This window comes from Nelumbo lutea, chromosome 5, assembly GCF_056320005.1.
Source record: "Nelumbo lutea isolate HS-2025 chromosome 5, American lotus-T2T, whole genome shotgun sequence".
Classification (NCBI taxonomy): domain Eukaryota; kingdom Viridiplantae; phylum Streptophyta; class Magnoliopsida; order Proteales; family Nelumbonaceae; genus Nelumbo; species Nelumbo lutea.
The window spans coordinates 20,564,621-20,574,565 of record NC_142688.1 but is presented as its reverse complement, the minus strand read 5'-3'; positions in this window follow the sequence as shown (position 1 = coordinate 20,574,565).

The window sequence follows — 9,945 nt, the reverse complement described above, 5'->3', positions numbered from 1 at the left end:
GCTTATGCTGCTGAAGAGGCTGCTCGCGTCGCGATGGCCAGACAGGCGAGGTCTCAGCATGACGCCGAGGCCATGGGGGTAGTTATCAAGCATATGGCGGACTTGAAGTTGGATTTGCAGCATCAAGTCGAATATCTTCAGGAGGACATCAGGGAGAGAACACTGATTTTTTCCCAGGGCATTGAAGACGCCAAGAAGAAGGCAGTTGAAGACTACATTGCCTCCTCGCATTTTGACTATCTGATGGTGGACTCTTACAGGAGGGGGTTCAAGTTGAGCCGGTGGATGATCCGGAATACGTACCTCGACCTCGATGTAAGTGCCATAACCACTTCGCGTATAACTCAGGAGATGGCCAATGCTGCCGATGGCGAGCCGGACTCTGAAGGAGAGGCAGGGCCTTCGGGTGTTGTTGAAGTGCCTTCCGATGGCGAAGAAGTGGCTCCGGGCATGTAAATTTTTTTTTTGCCAATGTACTGTTTCTTGCAATGGAGTGTCTTTTTCCCCTTGCTCATCTTCCCCAAGCTGTTTCTTTGCCGGGTTTTTAATTTTTCGTGGTCTTTTATGCCGCGAACTGATTTTTTGCCGAGCTGATAATGTGCTGTCTACGTCGAAGTTCCTCGGCTTGCCTTGTGGCACATAGGGCCTGATTTCGTCCACTTCGCTAGGTGGTTTATAGGTAGTATCGCCTCAAGTTCACGATGTTCCACGTTCGAGGTATTCATTTGCCTTCCAAGGTTTCGAGTTCGTATGCCCCCCCGAGCGCTGTTTTTACTTTATAGGGCCCTTCCCAATTAGGTCCAAGCTTGCCGATGCTGGGTTCGGGCACCATAATCTTACGAAGGACCAGGTCGCTGACTCAGAAGCTTCGTTGCTTTACTCTGCTATTGTAGTAGCGAGCTACCTGCTGCTGGTATGCCGCTGTTCGGATGTGTGCGAGGTCCCTTACCTCATCCAGTAGGTCGAGGTTGGTGCGTAACTCGTCTCCGTTCGTCCGATCGTCGTATGTTTCTAATCGCAACGTTGGTATTTCGATTTTTGCCGGGATCACTGCTTCAGTGCCGTAGGTGAGGTTGAAGGGGATTTCTCCCGTGGCTGCTTTTTCGGTCGTTCGGTGAGCCCATAAGACACTTGGTAACTCTTCAGCCCACAAACCCTTAGCTCGATCCAGACGTTCTTTCAGTCCGCACAGGATGGCTCTGTTCATTACTTCCGTCTGACCGTTTGCCTGCGGGTGCGCGACTGACGTGAAATTTTACCGAATCCCCATGTTTTGGCACCACTCTTGGAACTTGATATCCTCGAACTGTTTGTCGTTGTCAGAGATTAGAACCCGAGGTAACCCGAACCAACATACTATGTTCTTCCAAAAGAAGTTCTGTATGTTTCGAGCCGTAACAGATGCCAGAGGTTCGGCTTCTATCCACTTCGTAAAATAATCTACCGTAACAACTAAGAATTTTCTTCCGCCTGTTGCTAGTGGGAATGGCCCTAGGAGGTTGATGCCCCATTGTGCAAAGGGCCACGGGCTGGCGAGGTATTTGATGTCGAAGGCAGGTTGATGGTGGATGTTAGCATGCTTCTGACACTTGTCACATTTTCTGACGAGCTCGACAGCTTCTGCCTTCATCGTTGGCCAGTAGTATCCTTGTCGAAGTGCCTTTTGGGCGAGTGCTTTGCCCCCCAAGTGTCCGCCGCACAGGCCTTCATGAGTGTCACGGAGTACGAACTCGGCTTCGGTAGGTCGCAGGCAACGCAAATAGGGGAGCGTGTACGACCATCGGAATAACCGTTCGTCTATTATGACGTATTTGGCCGCCTGGCGCTGCACCCTCTTGGCCGCATTGCGTTCTACAGGGAGGGTTCCGTCTATTAGGAAGCTCGCAAGTGGATCGATCCAACTCGGCTCTGCTTCTAAGACGGGAGCGACCTCCTCTGTCCCCCCGAGAATACTAGGTTGAGGTAAGTCCTCTATGTACACAGTTCCCATATTGTTGTGACTCGTACTGGCTAACCGGGACAAGGCGTCGACCTCAGTGTTTTCTTACCTTGGGATTTGCCTGATGATGTGTGACCGAAAGTTGAGCAGGGCTTCTTTTACTTTGGCCAAATATGCGATCATGGAGAGATCGCGTGCTTCGTATTCGCCGATAACTTGGTTTACCACGAGCTGAGAATCGCTACAGATGACCAAGTGTTTTGCCTTCACCTTTTGCGCTAGGTCCAGCCTGGCGATCAGTGCATCGTACTCTGCCTCGTTGTTGGATGCCGCGAACTCAAAGCGTAGTGCGTATTCTACTTTTGTGCCACTCGGGCCGCACAACACTATTCCAACTCCGCTGCCTTGCCGATTCGAGGAACCATCCACGTGAAGGATCCAGGGATCCTCATCCCAGTTTGTGCTTCGCCTGACCAGGAAAGATGCCACACTGGCTGCTACTTCACGGGGTTCGGACTCTATGGTCTCAGGAGCTCTGGGTTCACCCGAACTGGGGACCTCGGGCTCGACCTGTGGGGCTTCGTGGCTGAAAGTGCACTCGGCGATAAAATCTGCCAAAGCTTGGGCCTTGATAGCGGTTCTCAGTTTGTACTGGAGGTCGTACTCGCTGAGTTCGATGGCCCATTTCGCCAGTCGACCGGAGACTTCGGGTTTGAGTAAAACTTGTCTAAGAGGTTTGTCAGTTAGGACGATGACGGTGTGAGCCTGGAAGTACGGGCAGAGTTTTCGAGCTGCTATTACTAGGGCGTATGCTAGTTTTTCTATCTCCGGGTACCTTGCCTTTGCTCCCTGCAAAATTTTACTAACATAATATATGGGTCGTTGGACCCGGTCTGTTTCCTTTATCAGTACCGAACTGACCGCCTCGTCGCTCGCCGAGAGGTACAGTTCTAAGACCTCGCCCACCTCGGGCCGAGCTAAGGTTGGCACACTAGTGAGGTAACCTTTTAGTTCGTCGAACGCGAACTGGCAGTCCTGGGTCCACTCGAACCCTTTGCCTTTGACTGCCTTAAAGAAGGGTAGGCAGCGGTCTGCTGACTTAGACAAGAAGCGGCTTAGAGCGGCTATGCGGCCGTTTAGCCTCTGAACCTCTTTTACTTTTTGAGGTGGTTTCATATCTAGAATGGCTTTTATTTTGTCCGGGTTGGCCTCAATACCGTGCCGATTGACAATGTAGCCTAGGAACTTGCCCGAGGTGACGCCGAAGACACACTTGTTGGGGTTCAACTTCATGCTAAACTGACGCAGGATTTGGAAAACAGAATCTAAGTCTTGTATTAACTCTTGTGAAAACTGAATCTTGACGACCATGTCGTCTACATAGCACTCTATCTTCGTACCAATCAGGGGCCGAAATAGCTTATGTACAAGTCTTTGGAAAGTCGCCCCGGCATTTTTTAGTCCGAAGGGCATGATTTTGTAGCAATACAGGCCGAACTCGGTTATGAAGCTGGTTTTTTCCTCATCGGATGGGTCCATCCTAACTTGGTTGTAGCCCGAGTAGGCATCCAGGAAGCTTAGCAACTCGTTTCCCGAGGTCGCATCCACTAGGCGGTCAATTCTGGGGAGGGGGAAGCAATCTTTCGGGCAAGCTCGGTTTAGGTCGGTATAGTCGACGCACATGCGCCACTTGCCGCTTGCCTTTTTTACCAACACCGGGTTGGCCACCCAGCTCGGGTAATGGACTTCCCTTATGAAGTTTGCTGCGATGAGCTTATCGACCTCCTCGTCGACCGCTCTCCAGCGTTCTGGGGCTAAGTTGCGTTTCTTCTGTCTAACGGGTCTGACTACAGGGTCAGTATTAAGTTTGTGAGTTATCAGTCCGGGGCTAATGCCGGGCATGTCAGCCATGGACCAGGCAAAAACATCTAAATTTTGAAGTAAAAAACTCACCAGTTCGGCTCGTAGGGGGTCTTCGATGGAAGCTCCGATGCTTAGTGTGCGAGCTGGGTCCGTAGCTGAAGTCGGGATTGCGACTGTTTCCTCCGTAGGCGAAGCTCGCTCCTCACTTGCTCCGTAGGCCGCTCCAGTTCGAGGTCGTCGGCCGCCTTGGTTTTTCCCTTCAGGGTGGCAACGTAGCACTTGCGGGACTCGAGCTAGTCGCCCCGCGCTACCCCTATACCGAAGTCCGTAGGGAACTTCATGGCCAAATAGTAGGTGGAGACCGCTGCCCGTAGGATATGCGTGATCGGCCGCCCTATTATGGCATTGTATGGGGAGGGGGTCGCGACTACCAGGAAATCATGGTTGAGTCTGACCACACAAGGCCATGTGTCGACTTCCACAGGGACAGTTACTTTTCTGTGGGGCTTGACTTCCTCTCCGCTGAAACCTACCAGGGGAGTGTTCGTGGGCTTCCGCTCACTCCTCTGTAACTGCAGCTGGTCAAATGCTGATTTTAAGAGGATGTCCGCTGAGCTGCCCGAATCTACGAGTACGCGCCTGACCTCAAAGTCGTTGATCCTTAGCTTAATGACAAGCACGTCATCATGGGGGTAGTGGACTCCTCGCGCGTCGTCCTCCGTGAAAAAGATTGGTTCTTCGGTCTTTGGTCTCTTTGGGGGGTTCCGTTCTTCGAGGGCCGCTTCGCGAACTGAAGTCCAGGCTGCTGCCGAGGTACACCCCGCTACCACCGAACCTCCCACTATTACATGGATGGTTCCCCGAACTAGCCTCTCTTCTGGAGGCTGCTTCTGCAACGGTTCGGCAGGTCTGTTGCTAGACTCGGGGGCATCCTTTTCGTGCTCCCCTTGCCGACATGCTTTATTGTTATTGCTGTGCTGTACAAAGTTTCTCAAGTATCCGCGACGGATGACTCCCTCTATCTCGTCCCGGAGGTTATTACACTGTTCGGTGCTATGACCATGGTCTCTATGGAAACTACAATACAAATTATTGTTTCTCTCGTTCGGATTTCCCTTTAGACGAGGTGGCCACTTAACGTACGGAGCGTCTTTGATCGTCATTAAGATCTCTGTCCGCCTCGTGTTTAACGACGTGTAGTCCGTCCGAACTGCTAGGGGGGCCCGGAAGGACTGGTTTGGCTTCGGCTCCCGAGTCGGGTTTTTTCTATTCACTGGGTTGGAGAGCTCGCCTTCTCTCTTTCTTTTCTCGTTCCCGCCTTCGGTTCGTTGGTTGATTTCTTCCTCTGTCCTCATGAACTTATCCGCGAGTTTGAGGAATTCAGCCATGGTCGCGGGCTGGTTGGCCACCATGTGCCATTTGAATTCTTTGTGCGTCACCCCTCTTTTGGCCGCCGCGAGTTGCACTGCAGGGTCCAACTGCGGTATCTGGAAGCATGCTTCGTTGAACCGCTTGATGTAACCCCGAATAGATTCTCCTTCTCTTTGGACCACTCCGAAGATGCTTTCCTCTATTCTGGGGCACCGTCGGCTGGTGACGAAGTGTGTGGTGAAGACTTGCACGAACTGGGCCCAGCACTTTATCGACCCGGGGGCCAGGTTCCTGTACCAAGTGCGGGCTACCCCCCTGAGGGTGGTGGTAAAGGCCACGCACATGCACGATTCGCTGGCCCTGGCGAGGTGCATTTGCGACTGAAAGGCGTCAACGTGGTCGTTGGGGACGAAGGACCCGTCGTACTTGTCCAGAGGTGGGAGCTTGAAGTCTCTGGGTAAGGGGACCGCCGGGAGTTCCGATGCGAGGGGGGAAGGAACGGAGAGAGCCGGGGCAGCCCCTACCTCGTCCGAGCTCGTGTCTTTGCCTCTGAATTCCGACAAGGCGCGGGTGGCGGTTTGGCGACTTCGCCGTTGAGCGGGCCTTGTGCTGGCGCTGCTAGCCTCCGTGTTATCGAGCTCGATGGGTCCGGAATGCTGGTAGTCTGTCGCCAGGGCGCTGAATCGGTTTTCGGTGAGCGGGAGCTCGGGCTTGGAGCGCCGGGGTGCCGACCTCGCGGGCGAGGTTCCCAACCCGCCTGTGGGTTGCGAGGCGGGGATGACATTTTTCTCTCTTCGGCCTGGGGACGAGGCCTGGCTGTTGGGGTGGTTCTGGGGCCGGAAGGCCTTCGCCTGGCGGGGGCGCCTATCCTACGGGGAGGCCTTGATCGGCCTCGGAGCGGGGTGGCGAGGTGGAAGTAGTGGTTGGTTCAGTGGCAGTTGGGGGAACTGCTGTTGATAGTGATACTGGGAGATGTTGTGCAGCACTTGGTGCTGGTGAAGCTGGTGTTGCTGGAACTGTTGCATTTGGGCTTGCATTGCCCTCATGCACTGCATCAGGTCCTCCAATCGGTTTTGGCTAGCTGCCAGGGGGACGGCAGTTGGTTCAGTGAAGGTTGTCTCAATGGGGAGAGGAAAGGGGACGCTTGTGGTAGGAGGGTTTACGGGTGCCACTGCTTGTGGTGCGTTCAAGATGGGGATCCCATCCGCCGAAAGGGGGATGGTGAACTATCCAACGCACATTACAGGGACCTGAAGTTGCTCCCCGGTGGCGTTTGTCTCCGTGCCACGTTCGGTGTTGCTGGAGGAGGCCATGAGTGTTGGGTTTTTTGAAGAAAAAGGGGTTATTGAAGTTTGGAGGGAGGCTTTTTGAAGCGTTTCCCACAGACGGCGCCAATTGATGGAGCGCGATCCGGATGGTCTTAGCTGTCCGCTGCCTTGCTTCCGAACGGGGTAGCAGGGAACCTGAAACGAAGGTGATGGGAAAGCTCCGGGGGGGAACCCGGTGTAGAGGCTCCGAAGCTCAAGTTAGAATCCTTCAAAAGCAAGGTAATACCAGATAGCGCAAAGTTTGCATCCCTCCATTGTCGGGGGGCAGGGGGCTCTTATAGTCACTTCGTGTACTCGTCCCGAGGCCCTTATCAGATCGGGTATGATTACCCTTGTGCTTGTCAATTCGGCCGTCGTCCTTTCTGCTGAGACAGAACCGTCACTGCCAAACCGTCTAACTGGAGATGGCGGTGTCAGTGGCGGTGGCAGGTGGCCGTTTAGAGTGCTGCTGCCAAACGTCAGATCCCAAGTCAGTCAGGCGTGGCGCCCTCGGGCACGGACTTCCCTAGTGTCAGGCATGGTATGACTTGTTTGGTTTTGGTGCCCAGAAGGTGATGCAAAGTGCTGAGCGAGGCGGTCTTGAGCTCGGAGGTATCTATAGGGCAGGTCAGTTCGGCGAAGTGTATCCCGAACTGTTACAAGGTGGGTCAGTTCGGCGAAGTGTATCCCGAGCTGTTACAAGGTGGGTCAGTTCGGCGAAGTGTATCCCGAGCTGTTACAAGGTGGGTCAGTTCGGCGAAGTGTATCCCAAGCTGTTACAAGGGTCAGTTCGGCGAAGTGTGTCCCCTTGTTCCCGCCTAGGCTTGGCCCCTTTTGCCGAGCTGTTGTTTCTGCCACGTGTCACATAATAGAGAGGTCGGGCCAAATCTTCCTTCATCAGTATCAGAGCTACAATATCTCGGTCATGTCTTTGTTTTCATTCATTATATTCACTAGTGAAACTTCAATTGCCAACTTGTTTCAGTATCACCTTCTAGGGACCAGTTACTTATCTCATCATGGCAGTTGGTGAGATTCGGCCTAAGGTTTCCTAACCTTTTGAAACGGTGCTGAATGGTTCAAACTATGTTGCTTGGTCTCAAGCTATGATTAACTTGGTCTTGTTGTGCCGGCCTTGCCTGCGGACCTAAAACCCTAAGCCTGTCATGGACCATACAATCGTGCCATGCCTGACACGACCCATGAACCATCGTGTAGGGCTGACTGAAAATCGTGATATGCTACGGGTGGCACAACTCGATTTACACCTCTAAGAAAATAGAAGGGCAGAACGTATACTGTTTGTGCACTTCTTATTTCTACCTCGTGTCTTGAACAGTTTTGGGGAGAAGCTGCACTTACTACTATTTATATCATTAATCACAATCTCTCTCCTATAATTGAAAATCAGTTTCCTTATGAGTGGTTCTTAATACTCCTCCTAACTATAATTTGCTTTGAGTTTTTAGCTGTGTTTGTTTTGTTCAACTTCAGTCTCATGAGCGTAGCAAAGTTGGACCTTGTTCTCGATTATGTTGTTTCATGGGTTATGGGATTGAGCCCAAAGGCTATTGGTGTTGGGATCCAATTTCTCAGAGACTATGGATATCTCGTCATATTGTTTTGGGGAACATAAAATGTTTTCAACCATGTCACATTCTTTGTTCCTTCAACCCCTTCTTTCTCCACTAATCCTTTTATTGAGTTATTTTTTGACGATGCTTGTGCAAGAGTCTCTAGTGAGCTTAGTCTAATGCCCACTGTTACAACTTTTCCTAATAGCACTGTTCCATTTGCTAATCATACACCTCCTATTTCTATTCACAAACTTCTTTTGATGTTGTTCCTCTACGTCACTATACAAGGGTAAGCAAACTTCCTAGTCATCTCTGTGATTATCATTGTTCTTTTGCCATTAGTTCTCTTTATGAACCTCGTACCTTTTGCGAGGCCAATTTTGATCCTCTTTGGCATCAAGAAATGGCAGACGAAATACAAGCCTTGGAAAAAACAAGTACTTGAGATTTTGTTGATTTACCTCCTAAAGAATTAATAGTGCGTTATAAATGGGTCTATAAAATTAAGACCCACTCTGATGGCTCATTTGAGTATTATAAAGCACGATAAAAGATTCACTCAAGAGTATAGCATTGATTATGATGAGATGTTTTCCCCTGTTGCTTGACTTTCTTATGTGAGGAGTTTAGTTGCATTTGTTGTAGCATGCCAATGAAAATTATTTCAAATGGACATAAAAAATGCATTTTTTAATGGTGACCTTACATAAGAGGTATATATGCAACCCCCACTTGGTTATTCTCACCCACCTAATAAAGTGTGTTGCCTTCGTTGTGCTTTGTATGGTCTCAAGTACGTTATCAAAATTTAGTACTGGTATGTATCGGTTTGACTTTACCTCCAGTTCCTATGATTCAACTCATTACTTGACGACATGCTTCTTACTAGAGATGATACTTTTGGCATTCATGAACTTAAAATGCACTTTAGCCAAGAATTTGAAATGAAATATTCAGGTTTACTTAATTATTTTTTAGGCCTTGAAGTTAACTAGACTTGATAGATATTACTTATCTCAAGCCAAGTATGCATTTGATCTCATTTCTCGAGTTGGATTAACAGATAGTAAGATCACTTTTGCATCACTGGAGACTAATGCCAAACTAACCCTTACAGATGGCACTCCTCTTTCTGATCCCATACTCTACAAGCAACTTGTTGGAAGTTTTGTATATCTTACTGTCACTCGCCTAGACATTGCTCATGCAGTTCATATTGTTAGTCAGTTTATGACAACCCCTTGTTCTAGTCATTATGCTATGGTCCTTTATATTATTCGTTATATCAAGGGTACTCTTTTTTTATGGAATGCACTTTGCTACTAATTCTTCTTTACAATTGAGTGCTTACTCAGATGCCAATTGGGTTGGCGATCCCACTAATAGATGTTCAACAACTAGTTATTGTTTTCTTTTGGGTAATTGTCTTACTTCCTAGCGTGGTAAGAAACAAATTGTCGTTTCTCGATTCAGCACTGAGTTTGAATGTAGAGCAATTGTAAACAACACTGCTGAACTTATTTAGTTTCGATGGTTATTAGAAGATACAGGAGTCAACATCAAGGCGTGACTTCACTTTATTGTGACAATCGTAGTGTAATTAAGATTGCACATAATACATAATGATGTCTTTGATGAGTGCACTAAACACATTGAAACAGATTGTTACTTCATTAGACAACATGGCGTTGTACTTCTTGTATTTGTTTCTTCTATAGGCCAGATTGCAGACACCTTCACTAAAGCTCACTCACTAGGGCATTTTCTAAATTTCACTTCCAAACTCAATATATGTGTTATTGCACCACCTTGAGTTTGAGGTAATCACAGATTTGATTTAGTCTCCTTTTACAATTTCCTTTTTTTTTTTACAACCCAGTTGTAAGGC